The 13,774-nt window shown below is 41.2% G+C and overlaps 1 long non-coding RNA gene across 2 annotated transcripts in view; it reads right to left on the bottom strand.

The window, feature by feature from the left end:
* Positions 1 to 319: 319 nt before the first annotated feature.
* LOC311516106 overlaps positions 320 to 13,774 on the bottom strand; it is a 77,985-nt gene continuing 64,530 nt past the window's right edge. For both annotated transcript variants that reach the window (XR_014710325.1, XR_014710326.1), the window contains exons 2-3: positions 2,946 to 3,113; positions 320 to 855 (exon numbers count right to left, since the gene is read on the bottom strand). This is a non-coding gene — a long non-coding RNA (uncharacterized lncRNA). The remainder of the gene's footprint in view (positions 856 to 2,945; positions 3,114 to 13,774) is intronic.

Genomic DNA, 13,774 nt, shown 5'->3' with positions numbered 1-13,774 from the left:
ATTTGTGAGAGTAAGGGGGGGGACGTTTATGGTGGGGGGGGAAGTTGAGGGAAATTGCCTGGCCACTGATTATGCACAGCCAGACACCAGGGCGGTTAGAAGAGGACTGCAGGGCATGTTGCGCATCAGAGAAGCTTTGAAAACCAGTTTCATGGCTGACCAGGCTACAGAGTGACAGTTCTGTTTCATCCTCCTTGATGAAAAGCCGCCCCCCTTGGTTCACTCTACTTCCCTGTAAGCCAACCACCCTCCCCTCCCCCCATGGATCACCGCTTGCAGAGGCAATAAAGTCATCGTTGTTTCAAATTAATGCATTCTTTATTAATTTGTCACACAAATAGGAGGATAGCTGCCAAGGTAGCCTGGAAGGGGTGGGGGAGGAGGCAAGGACAAGCCTACATTGCACTTCAAAACTTATTGAATGCCAGCCTTCTGTTGCTTGGGCAGTCCTGTGGGTGGAGTGGTTGGGTGCCTGGAGCCCTCTCCCTCCCCCCCACCTTCTTGGGTGGCTGGGTGAGGAGGCTATGGAACTTGGGGAGGGCAGTTGATTACACAGGGGCTGCAGTGGCGGTCTCTGCTTTTCTTGCACCTCAACCATATGCCGGAGCATATCAGTTTGATCCTCCCTCCTCTCATCACACTGCTGCCACCTCTCCTGTTGCTCCAGCCATCTGTCCTCACGTTCATTTTGTGCTTTCCTGGACTCTGCCTCCACGCATTCTGCTGGGCTCTTTCAGTTTGGGTGGACTGCATGAGCTCAGAGAACATTTCATCGCACATGCATTTTTTTCAACCTTCTGATCTGCACTAGCCTCTGGCCCGGAGATGCTAGTGGCAGCGTTGAAACATTTGCAGCTGCGGGAGGAAAAAAAGGGAGAGTAAAATTGAAAAAGACACATTGCCATTTAAAAGGAGGGACTGATGTTTTTGCTTTAACGTGCAGCACAAACCCAACTAACCCCTGCCCCCCCACACCCAATTCTCTGGGATGATGGCTTCACCCCTCCCCCCACCGTGTGGCTAACAGCAGGGATGATTTCTTTTCAGCCACAGGCAAACAGCCCAGCAGGAACGGCCACCTCTAAATGGCCCCTTAATAAAATTCTCCTATTTCAACCAGGTGACCATGAATGATATCACTCTCCTGAGAATAATACAGAGAGATAAAGAATGGATGTTGCTTGAATGCCAGCAGACACCGGGACTACACGCTGCCATGCTTTCTTATGCAATGATTCCAGACTCCATGCTACTGGCCTGCCGTGGTAAAGTGTCCTACCATGGAGGATGCAATAAGGCTGCCCTCCCTAGAAACCTTTTGCAAAGGCTTTGGGAGTACCTCTAGGAGAGCTTCAAGGAGGCTTTCCGCTCCATCCCCAGACACGTTAACACACTTTTCCAGTAGCTGTACTGGCCACAAATGCATCCCAAATCTTCGGGGCAAATTAATACTTAAACACGCTTGCATATAAACCGTGTATTATATTTACGAAAGTACACTCACCAGAGGTGCCTTCTCCACCTTCAAGGTCCGGGAGCCCTATTGTGTGAGACTCCCTTGCAGGAGTCCACATACAGGTGTGGGGTAGTTGTAGGGGCACCCCTAGAATTGCATGCAGCTCATCATAAAAGTGGCATGTCTGGGGCTCTGAGCCCGAGTGGGCATTTGCCTCTTGGGTTTTTTGGTAGGCTTGCCTGAGCTCCTTAACTTTCATGCAGCACTGCTGCAGGTCCCTGTTATAGCCTCTGTCCTTCAAGCCCTTGGAGATTTTTTCAAATATTTTGGCATTTCGCCTTTTGGAACGGAGTTCTGATAGCACAGATTCATCTCCCCATACAGCGATCAGATCCCATACCTCCTGTTCAGTCCATGCTGGAGCTCTTTTGTGACTCCAGGACTGCATGGTCACCTCTGCTGATGAGATCTGCATGGTCACCTGTGATGATCAGCGCGCCATGCTGGCCAAACAGGAAATTAAATTCAAAAGTTTGCAGGGCTTTTCCTGTCTACCTGGTCAGTGCATCCAAGTTGAGAGTGCTGTCCAGAGCGGTCACAATGGAGCACTCTGGGATAGCTACTGGAGTCCAATACCATCGAATTGCATCCACACTACCTCAAAATCGACCTAGTGATGTCTATTTCAGCGCTAATCCCCTTGTCGGGGAGGAGTACAGAAATAGATTTTAAGAGCCCATTAAGTCAACAAAAATGGTTTAATTGTGTGGACAAGTGCAGAGTTAAATCCATGTAATGCTGCTAAATTTGACCTAAACTCATAGCGTAGACCAGGGCTGAGTTTCTCGCATTTTTCCTCTGTATCCTCCAGTCTGTGGACCTCACTGTCTTTGAGAGTCATCCATTTTAACATTAAGGCTAATGTAAAACTAGCATTCCAGCACTGGCACTAGCAAATTTCAAGTGAGATACTGTGAGAGCATCCCCAACTCTTCAGACATTTCTACTTATTATTACCATAGAGTCTATGAACCATACTCATGGACCAGGACCCTGTTGTGCTAGATTCTTTACCAAAAAAATGGTCCCTGCCCTAAAGAACTTACAATCTAGTTAAGTGCCTATATGATTGCCATTACTATAGTATCTGAGCACCTCACAATCTTTAATGGATTAATTTTCATGATACTCCTGTAAGGTCCAAGAGTTCTGAGGGAACTCAAACGTGAAATTGCAGAACTACTAACTGTAGCCTGTAACCTATCATTTAAAATGAGCTTCTGTACCAAATGACTGGAGGATAGCTAATGTGATACCAATTTTTTAAAAGGGCTCCAGAGATGACCCCGGCAATTGCAGGCAGGGAAGTCTGATTTCAGTATTGGGCAAACTGGTTGAAACTATAGTGAAGAACAAAGTTGTCAGACACATAGATGAACGTAATTTCTTGGGGAAGAGTCAACATGGTTTTTGTAAAGGGAAATCATACCTCGCCAATCTAGCAAAATTCTTTGAGGGGGTCAACAAGCATGTGGACAAAGGGGATCCAGTGGATATAGTGTACTTAGATTTTCAGAAAGCCTTTGACAAGGTCCCTCACCAAAGGCTCTTAAGCTGTCATCGGATAAGGAAGGTAGGTCCTCTCATGGATTGGTAACTGGTTAAAAGATAGGAAACAAAGGGTAGAAATAAATGGTCAGTTTTCAGAATGCAGAGAGGTAAATAGTGGGGTTCCCCAGGGGTCTGTACTGGGCCCAGTCCTATTCAATATATTCATAAATGATCTGGGAAAAGGGGTAAACAGTAAGGTGGCAAAATTTGCAGATGATACAAATTTGCTCAAGATAGTTAAGTCCCCGGCAGACTGCAAAGAGCTACAAACAGATCTCTCAGAACTGGGTGACTGGGCAACAAAATGGCTGATGAAATTCAATTCTGATAAATGCAAAGTAATGCACATTGGAAAACATAATCCCAACTATACGTACAAAATGATGGGGCCTAAACTAGCTGTTACTACTCAAGAAAGAGATCTTGGAGTCATTATGAATAGTTCTCTGAAAACATCCACGCAGTGTGCAGCGGCAGTCAAAAGAGCAAACAATGTTAGGAATCATTCAGAAAGGGATAGCTAAGACGACAGAAAAATAAATTGCCCCTATAAATCTATGGTATGCCCACATCTTGAATATTGCATGCAAATGTGGTCGCCCCATCTCAAAAAAGATATATTGGAATTGAAAAAGTTTCAGAAAAGGGCAACAAAAATGATTAGGGGTATGGAACAGCTGCCATATGAGGAGAGATTAATAAGACTGGGACTTTTCATTTTGGAAACGTGACAACTCACGGGGGATATGATGGACGTCTATAAACTCATTCCTGGTGTGGAGAAAGTAAATAAGGAAGTGTTATTTACTCCTTCTAGGGGTCACCAAATGAAATTAATAGGCAGCAGGTTTAAAGCAAACAAAAGGAAGTATTTTTTCACACAACGCACAGTCAATCTGTGGAACTCCTTCCCAGATGACGTTTTGAAGGCCAAGTCTATAACAGGGTTCAAATTAGAACTAGATAAGTTCATGGAGGATAGGTCCATCAATAGTTACTAGCCAGTATGGGCAGGATGGTTGCCAGAAGCTGGGAATTGGTGACAGCAGATGGATCACTTGATGATTACCTGTTCTGTTCATCCCCTCCGGGTTACATGGCATTGGCCACTGTTGGAAGACAGGATACTGGACTAGACAGACCTTTGGTCTGACCCAGTATGACCATTTTTATGTTCTTATGAGATACAGAAGTGCTACTGTCCCTATTTTACAGATAGGAACTGAGGCTTACAACAATTAAAATTGTCCAAGGTCACACAGACAGGCTGTGGTAGAGCAGGGAACTGAAACCAAGTGCCCCAGGTTTCAAGCTTGTACCCTTACCCCAGGATAGCTTAATTATTTGTGCTTCAGGTTATTAGGAACTCTTTAATCAAGGTGAGAGGTACTGTTAGTTTGTTAAGTTAGCCATTAGCTTGTGTTTTATCTTATATTTCTTTTGTAACCAATCCTGGCTTTTATGCATTATTACTTGTAACCACTTAAAATCTATCTTTCTGTAGCTAATAAACTTACATTTTTTATTTTAAACAGCATATTTGGATTAAGGTGTGTGGGAAACTCCATTTGGGATAATAAGGCTGGTGCATATGATTTTCCTTGAAATTATGAACTTTCTATGAGCTTGACTGTTCAGAATCATACTGATCAGTACAAGATGCACATTTCTGGGGGACAAGGCTGGGATTAGGAATTTGCAGATGTGGCCCTGTATGTAATTCATAAGTGATTGGTCAAAGCATTAATGTAACATACCTGGGAGTAGTTTTGCATGCTGAAGGCTGTGGAAACAGGCCAGGAGTGGAGGTTCTGACAACAAAACCGTGTAAAAGGCACCCCAGGCTAGAGAATTAAGGGGACACAGCTGTTCAACAGTCCAGATTGTACCCTGGGTGCAAGACCATAGTGAAAGGGTAGTTATCAGTGGTTCACAGTCAAACTGGGGGAAACTTGTCTAGTGGAGTCCCTCAGGGGTCAGTCTCGGGTTCAGTACTATTCAGTATTTTCATTAATGACTTGGGTAATACAGTGGAGAGTATGCCTATATAATTTATGGATAACACCAAGATGGTCAGTGTTGCAAGCACTTTAGAGGACAGGATTAGAATTCAAATTTACCTTAATAAATTGGAGACCTGGTCTGAAATCAACAAGATAAAATTCAATAAAGCAAAGTCCTACACTTAGGAAGGAAAAGTCAATTGTACAACTACAAAATGGGAATAACTGGCTTAGGGGTAGTACTGCTGAAAAGGATCTGGGGGTTATAGTGGATCACAAACTGAACATAAGTGAACAATGTGATGCAGTAGTGAAAACTACTACTATCATGCTGGGGTGTACTAACAGGACAAAGACAAACAGAGGTAACTGTCCTACTCTACTCATCACTGGTGAAGCCTCAGCTAGAGTACTGTGTCCAATTCTTGGTACCACACTTTAGGAAAGATGTGGACAAATTGGAGAGAGTCTAGAGGAGAGCAACAAAAAAAATAAAAGGTTTTGAAAACTTGATCTAAGAGGAAATGTTAAAAACACTGCACATGTTTAGTCTTTAGACAAGACTGAGGGGAAACCTGATAACAGTCTTCAAATATGTTAAGGGCTGTTACAAAGTGGACAGTAATCCATTGAAAGCAGGACAAGCAGTAACAGGCTTAATCTGCAGCAAGCTAGATTTTAGTTAGAATGTTTTTCCTAATATCTATCTATAAAGGTAGTTAGACTCTAGAACAGGCTTCTAAGGAGGTTGTGGAATCCCCATCATTGGATCTGTGAGGTACAGTCAAAGTTTACTTAATCCTGCCTCAGAACAGGGACTTGATGACCTCTTGTAGGTCTGGAAGGGACCTCAGTTCTATGATTCTATTCAGGAGTCAGATGAGATGAGCACAATGGTCCCTTCTGGCCTTTGACCCCATTATTCTCTGGGAGTCAGTCTCTACTTTAGCTGTTTCAAAGTCCTAAGCAAGAATTATGACAGACTAAAGGGAGCAACCATATTCCACTTGAAATTTTCTAAGGCCCTGTGTGAAGATGTTCAGATTTTGGAAATGCATGTAGTGTATTTGGGCATTGGGGAAGGATCTGGAAATGCTTGGCAATATGGAGGTTTTATTAACTGGGAGGGAAATCAAAGAGCTTCTCACTAGTATCTGTGATAGGCCAGGCACCAAAGATTATAAAATGTGGAGGAGGGGAAAGTTTTGACGGCAGGCCGAAAGAATGTGCCACCTTCACCTCCCCCCCCCCGCCAAAAAGCACAGTGCCCTATAAGGACACATATTGATGTTTCATGTGTCCATGGTCAAGTCAGCGTTATAGGCAACCAAAACAAATTATAGGGAAAAAGGAAGGAGGAGAGAGAATGAATTAGTTTTGGATGTCAAAGAAAGTAAGAACAGACTTTGTTCATATACTGTTCCTATCCTCATTCAAACAGGTAAGAGGGGGAAAAAACTCCCTAGAGAAAAAAAGTCCCTTTTTATTTTGCTATAGTGCCCCAGGGAAGGGCCTCTAGCACACAGGCCCTGCTTTTACAAATGCTTCCCTTTCCTTACATGGGTCTTTTACTAAGAGTAAAAAATCCACATTCCTCATTTGTTTAGCCTGAAATCCCCTGCACATTCCCACAAACTACTTCCTTTTCTCTCTTTTTAGCAAAACTCCCTCTCTTTTTAATGAAGAGAAGTTCAGAGAGTTTTTCCCATGAATAGATGGCAGGCACCTGGGAGTTATGAATTTTAAAGTGATCATTTTCTTTCAGCCATTCTGGACAATGGGGATCTCCTTTTGACTCACTTTCACAGCTTTGAGAGGCTCTCAGATCAGCCACATTCCAATCAGATTGGAGTCAGATCAGAGCTGTGCTGGACTGCATCAAGGTCTCTCACAGAAAGACAAGGAGCAGATGGCCAACACTGAGCTCTCCTCCCCTTTTCAAAGTGCAATGGAAGGCAATGTGGGAAAGCGTTCCCCCAGCATTGCCTATTGATTTCTGAATAGGACCACCACATGCCACCAGCCTGTAGGTATGAACCTCTGTTAACAGATGGTGAGATCATTATGAGCAATTAATTCCTTTAATGTATCAGTGGGAACATGTTGGAAAGGATGATGCAAGCACAGAATGAATAGTGAACTTCTCATTCCTGGGGGAGAGCAGCAGCTACATCACTGAAGGATGGGAATATTCTTTCAGGAGCTTCTGTACATACTGAGAACCAGAATTAGCTGTTTGGTCCACAGAAATGAGGCATGTTTTTTATTAACTAATCATCCCTCCCTTGTTGATACTGATTAATAACAGATTTATTTCTAGATCATTTTTAGACACACAAAAATTCAAAACAATGGGGGGGGGGAATTTAAGACTGTCTACATGTGATAGGAACGTAGGGAATTTGGTCTAAAAATTGAGGGAATAATGCTATAAATGTTTTGTTACATAAATTTCATTTATGATGGTTATAAATGAATATAGAAAAAACTATTTTGAACACTATAACACCACCACTGTTTATATATAAAAGAAATTCATGCTCTCTCTTAGCACTAAATATATGCATGCAAAATAAACCTTGAACAGTCTTGTCTGAAAGTTTAAAAGGACTAAAGTATTTTATATAGAAATTATATTTTCTTTAAATTATGCAAACTACACAAACTAGTTAAAAACAAAAATACTCTATATATACACACACACAAATTGTGGTCTGGCTACATTAAAATTCACGTTGTTAATCACTGTAAAGACTGGGACATTTCTAATTTTTTCTCCTTTTTTAAATGTATACAAGAATTATTTTTCATTTTAGAGACAGAAGATGCAACATAGATGGCTAGTTAATTTTTGTCTTTAAGATGACAGGAAAATGTAAACAGGAAATACAGACAACTATTCACTTATTCATATTTAAATTACACTTTTTGCTTGTAATTAAGACACTCGAGTAGTGGCTCTGTTCATGAAATTTACATAACTGTACAATAGCTTGCCTAAGTGAACATCAAATGGTAGTTAACCTTGAAGTGTATTATCTTAATTGAATAAATCTGGCTATCGTTCAATAAATTAAAACCGAAAGATAATATACCTTTACACTACTAAAATTATTTTTAAAAATAATCTGGTTTTGAATGTTAATATGGTTCACTGTTGCTTTTCCTCTAGGTTTTTATTTATGCTGTAACAGTAGTCCTTTCAAAAAAATCATAGTACCATAGACACACCTACATGTTTGCTGCTTTTTCCACATTGTTTGCAGTTTGTGTCAGTGTCACATTCTGGAAAGCATTGATAAGAATATCAGAATATTGAATCAAAATGTATAATTTGCTTGTTTGAGATATTCCCTCCCCTACTTCCTCCATCCTTATTGGACTTCTGTCGCTCCCTTCCCCCACTGTGCACCAGCTGAGTATCCCATTGCACAGCAAGAAGTCTAGGTGGGAGAATATAGATTTTTGCATAGGTTAAATAGGAAAGCCACATTCCACCACATTCCCATTTAAATCAGATTTACATGGGGTGTAAATCCCCTCAGAATAGAGCCATTCACAAAGGGCTCAGAATATTCCCCTTACAATGTTGATTACATTAAATCAGTAACAATCATGTTTCGGTAATTATATAGTTAAGGCAAGAGAATTGTGCAGTGTATTTATATTTTCATGAAATAAGTTAACGAGGAGCCACCTGTGCCTTGTATCAGTTTTCAAGAGAAAATAGGAGAATACAGGTGTTCCAACAGTATATCTGTAGATTTTGTATATTAATTTGCAAACACTGAAACCTAACATATTGTAACTGAATGCAGCAACACACTGTTTAAAGGACAATATTTTGGGTTTTGTTTGGGTTTTTTTAACCACAAAAGACTATAGTTCCTTGGCTATCAAAAACAGCTGTAATTTGAGCTTCTCTCATTCTCACAGTGTTCACCATTGTACCTTATGCAATATACATTGTACATGCTCAGCCCTAACCCATATGGGTAGACAAGAAGCATTCACACTGTGAATTACCATTTTTCCCAGCATCTAGTGCTAGTCAGACAGCACAATAATAAACTAGAAGCGCCTTTGTCTGTTAAAACATTGTTCTTCATTACTACATGAAAAGCAAATGGTCTTTGTACAGAGGAAGAGTGGCACACAACTGCTCTGGAAGTAGGGGAAGGAATTTGTATCATGAGCTGACCACCTCATAGATACAGGTGCCAGTCATCAATCTTTTTCTCAGTAGCCCACCCATCTATGCCTTGGAAAAGATTTTGAGCAAGCATGTGTTCATTATTAGATTTAATGGAATAAGGGATTAGAGGGACTGCTTGCTTTCATACCCAGGGAGAACACCCCAAGCTTTCATCCACAGATGTTTTAGAAATCACCTCATCTAATTCCTTATTGATGCTTGGGTAAAGTGAAGTAAATCAGAAAGATCATTGTTTTTCTGGGACCATTTTAATAAGTATAATTATTCAGCAATTTATCATGCAAATTTATAATAGATTACAATTGCTTAGCTGTTTTTATTGCAAAATAAATACAATTCCTAACCGGTTCTGTTTAGGTTCTTATATCATGCAATCACTATGGTACTGAAGCAGATAAGTTATGGGACATATCACGCCATGCACAAGCAACCCCTGGTTCCTCTCAGTTTTTTACATGAATTGTTCTCTATGAGAACAGAGTTTGCTCCTCTGCAGAACAGCCAGCAACACTGAAAACACACATCTTGGGGATCTGTGGAATCAGAAAGCCGCTACTTAGGGCCTTCTGCCTCTGCCCTGACTCTTGTCTCTTTTCTGCCCCTTCTGGCTCCTTGACAGTCTGACTCTTGCAGGATTTGTGCTACCAGGGGCCCCCTACAAGCTGTTGGGCTTGGAATGCTCCCATAAAGTGGGGTGTTAGGGCAGACACCTACCCTGGAGTGCCCCCTTGTGTCAAGGCTAATATGCCTCCTCACAGCCTGGTGCAGACTTGTGTGCACATCCCTGCCTCAGTTTCCCCTAGTGGGCTTTCAGTGAGATCAAGGAAGCTTTTATGTAGTGAACAATGTCCCCTTCTACCCCAAGCCTTCTACCCAATATCCTAGCTTGGGGGCGGGGAAGGAAGAAGTTAACTTTAGTCCATCCTCTCCACCTGAGTCCATCCATCTCCTTCTCCTCCATCCAGGCTCCTTACCAGCGAGGTGTTCTTGATCTGGGACTGCCCTCTGACCACCACCTGGAGGAAGGGTTCCTTCTCTGGAGTTCAGGATCCCTACAGAGGTCAAACCACTGCAGCTTTTCTCCTGATAGTATAGTTCATCTGGGATCAGACATGCCTGCTGCTGTCTGGTAAGGTCCTTCCACATCTCCCTAGGCCTACGGTTTGAAACTCTTAGCCCTTCCCTTTCAGAACCTCTTCCTTCTGTGTGTCTTCTTTCCTGGTGAGCTGCCTAATCAGCTCTCCTGAGAAGTCCCTCCCCTCAGGAGCATCCTGTTTTCTAGAACCTCCCAATTGAGATCTCATAACCCTCTATAAGGCCCAGGTGTTCCTTGGCTAATTAACTGGTGCCCAGCCACCTAGGCAATTAACTACTCACAGGTGATTCTGGATTGGCTTGTTCTCCTTAGCTAAGTCTGTCACAGACAGGTTGGGGGCCTGACCCCACCTCTGAGAGCCAGCTACCCTGAGGCATGGGGTTTCCACAGCATAAATAGAAAAGAGTAATTCACTGGAGTGACAGTGCTGACTCTACATCCATTCCCCAAGCCGTTCCGTCCTACTCCTGTCCACAGACAGATCCCATACCTCACAGGTTCTCTGCAGAGTCAAGGAACATTGAAAACAATGCAGCAATGGGCGCGGTGTCCCTTTTGGCATCTGGATCTGATGGACTCTTCTATCCTTTACTCATAGAAGCAGAAGGTACCATATGGCCCTGTGCCTCCAAATACAAAGATTACAATAGTCTGTTGTTACCAAGACAATTAAGCACTGGTAGATGGAAGTGGAGCTGCCTGCCAATGAACAGTTATAAATACATTCAGTGTAAATAAGTCATATTTTAGAATCTAATGAATTCTATTTACACTGTAGATTTACTAGGAAGTTATTAATTAGCTATAATAAATTAATATATGATATGTTTGCCTGTATAAATAATACTGTATCTCATAATATTAAGGTCATAGGTCAGATACGAGACCTCACTGCAGACATGGGAATTACGTTTTGAATTACATATGCCACAATCTTCAATTTTTAATACTCTAGAACAAGTTAATTTCTGATCTTTTATTGATTCAGGATGCCCATATTATAAGGAATAAGAACCAAGATTTTTCATTGATGGGTACCTAAAATTAGTCTCCTAAATCCCTGTGTAAGCACCAGAATAAATAGCCTGATTTTAAAAAAATGTCTGAACCCAACAACTCCCATTAAAGTCACACTGAAATCAATGGTATTTAATACACAAAATTCAGGCCACTTTTTTAGGCAGCCATATTTGAAAATCTTGGACAATTTCTTACTACAAAAAGCAATTCAACCACGTGAGTCTTTCCAAGTTACATATGTTTCTCCCTTTAAAAGTTATTTACTAAAAAAGATAAGAGCCATTTCCAAATAGTTTTATTTACCTTGTTTAATTGACAGTTATGTTTCCCATTAATATTAGGCTTAGTATTTATTATTATTAAAACATCTGCCTTGTCTATATGCATTTTTCTGTCTTTGCCCATTTTTCTCTTCGTACGTCACAAATGAGCTATATCTGGTTGAAAAAGAAAATCAGTTCCAATCTGGAAGCAGAGAACATTTTGGCAATTACACGTTGCTAACAATACTTCAACAAGTTCCAAATCTGTTTCAGTGTTCAATCCAAGGGGTGGGAGCTCTCAGGCACTAAAAGCTTGCCTGGGATCACAGGTTGATCAGGTTCCTCATTTTACCAATACTCCACAACAAAAGGGGTTTTAGGATGGAACACAATTCTCTGACATGCAGCCACCCATTGATACTCTTATATACAACTCACTAATCTCAGAAGTGGCTGCACAACCTACACATATGGGCCATCACTGAGAAAGTGTCAAAGAAAGGGGAGCCATGCATGAGCAATTCAGTCCAGGTCTGTTGCTTGAGTGAAATGGCAAGCTTCAGATCACATGATCTGGTTTCAAGAGAAGAATATTATGTTACTTATACTGATCCACCATCCATTAAAAAATGTTGGGGAATGAAGTCACTCTTCACATTCATATTATTTGCTTTTAAAGAAGTTTGCAGGATCAGCTACTCTAACTTATAAGCAAAATCCATTAAAATATATATTCAGCTTGACTGGTCATACAATTCAAACCATGACAGCGTTCAACCCCAAAATTCTTGGCAAACAGAATGATCCACCGCTTGTATACCATACATACATAAATACTCCAGCATTCATCACCTCCTTGCGATCTCTTTAGTTTTTGTTATTCTTTTAGAAACGTGTAAGTACTGTGCCTAACCTCTAGTCCTACCAGCAATATCCAGCTCTCAGATCAATGTTCTAAAGAATTCTGCTTTACTGAAACTTTACCAGGTTGCAGAAGACACAGAAATACTAGATATTTACCCAAAGCAAGTCCTCAGATCCAAATTTAAGATCTGAGTTTGCAACTTAGATTGCTATAATGGACCAAATCCAAACTCAAATTGTAGGAAAGTTGAGAGTCAAACCTGACTGATGCTCAGGTTCAAGAAAGTTTGAACACAGAGTTTTGAATCTGTGCATTACAAAGCTACAAAGTTCAGATATGGTGTTTGGATACAGAGTTTTGGTTTGATTTCACTCCTAAGAAATACACAAGGTAAATGTGGAATAGAAATCTCTCTTTCAGACTGCACACAAACAAAGGGTCAATGGAAAAAGAACTGGAAGTAAACTCTTCCTCTGTTGCTTACATGGTTTACTTGTACTCATTGGTCCACCATTGCTGTCTACAAAAAGGCCTACACAGTAGCTTTAACAGACAAATTCAAGCTCCGAATGGCTGTTAAATCCAGCGCCTATCAAACCCAGGGAGAGTGAAGTAGTTATAACAGGAGTGTGTGTATGAGAGCAAGAGTCTACAGTTAGTGAGATTCTCTTTGTAAAAACCAAACAGAAAATCCAAATTATGAATAGGATGCTTTCTATTCTGAGAGTTTGCTTAAAAGGATACAATCGACTTGAATATTTTTAGACTATTTTTGCTTTAAGATGTCAGAACCTTCTATTTAAAAAATAGCATTCTAATCATTTCATCTACATACCAGGACTATGGAGGATGCACCTACCTGCACATGATTTTGAACAGGTGCAACTGAACAGAGCAGCAAATGAAACAACAGCACATCAAGAAGGAAAAAGGAAGCATTTGTCTGGAAGGCCAGCAGCTGTTGACTTACTATTATACTCTTAGAGTTGCCACCTTTCGAGGTTAGGCAGGACAACAGGAAGGGCCAGTGAACACGGGGTTTGGTCTCGACCTTTGAGTAGCTACCTTTTGGCAAACGTAGGACATTTTGCAGAAGGAAGGAAAGAATGGAAAGAGAAAGCCAAATCACAGCCTGCCACGAATATTTCATCTCTCGGCAAATTAACAGCAGCAGTAACAATTCCAAAATAAATCACTTTCTATCCCATATCCTGCCCAGCATGGATCAGGTGCAAATGGCAACC

Source organism: Lepidochelys olivacea (assembly GCF_965140295.1).
Source record: "Lepidochelys olivacea isolate rLepOli2 genome assembly, chromosome: 2".
NCBI classification, from domain to species: domain Eukaryota; kingdom Metazoa; phylum Chordata; order Testudines; family Cheloniidae; genus Lepidochelys; species Lepidochelys olivacea.
Note: the sequence above shows the minus strand (reverse complement) of the source record. Positions and strands in the feature narration are given on the sequence as shown.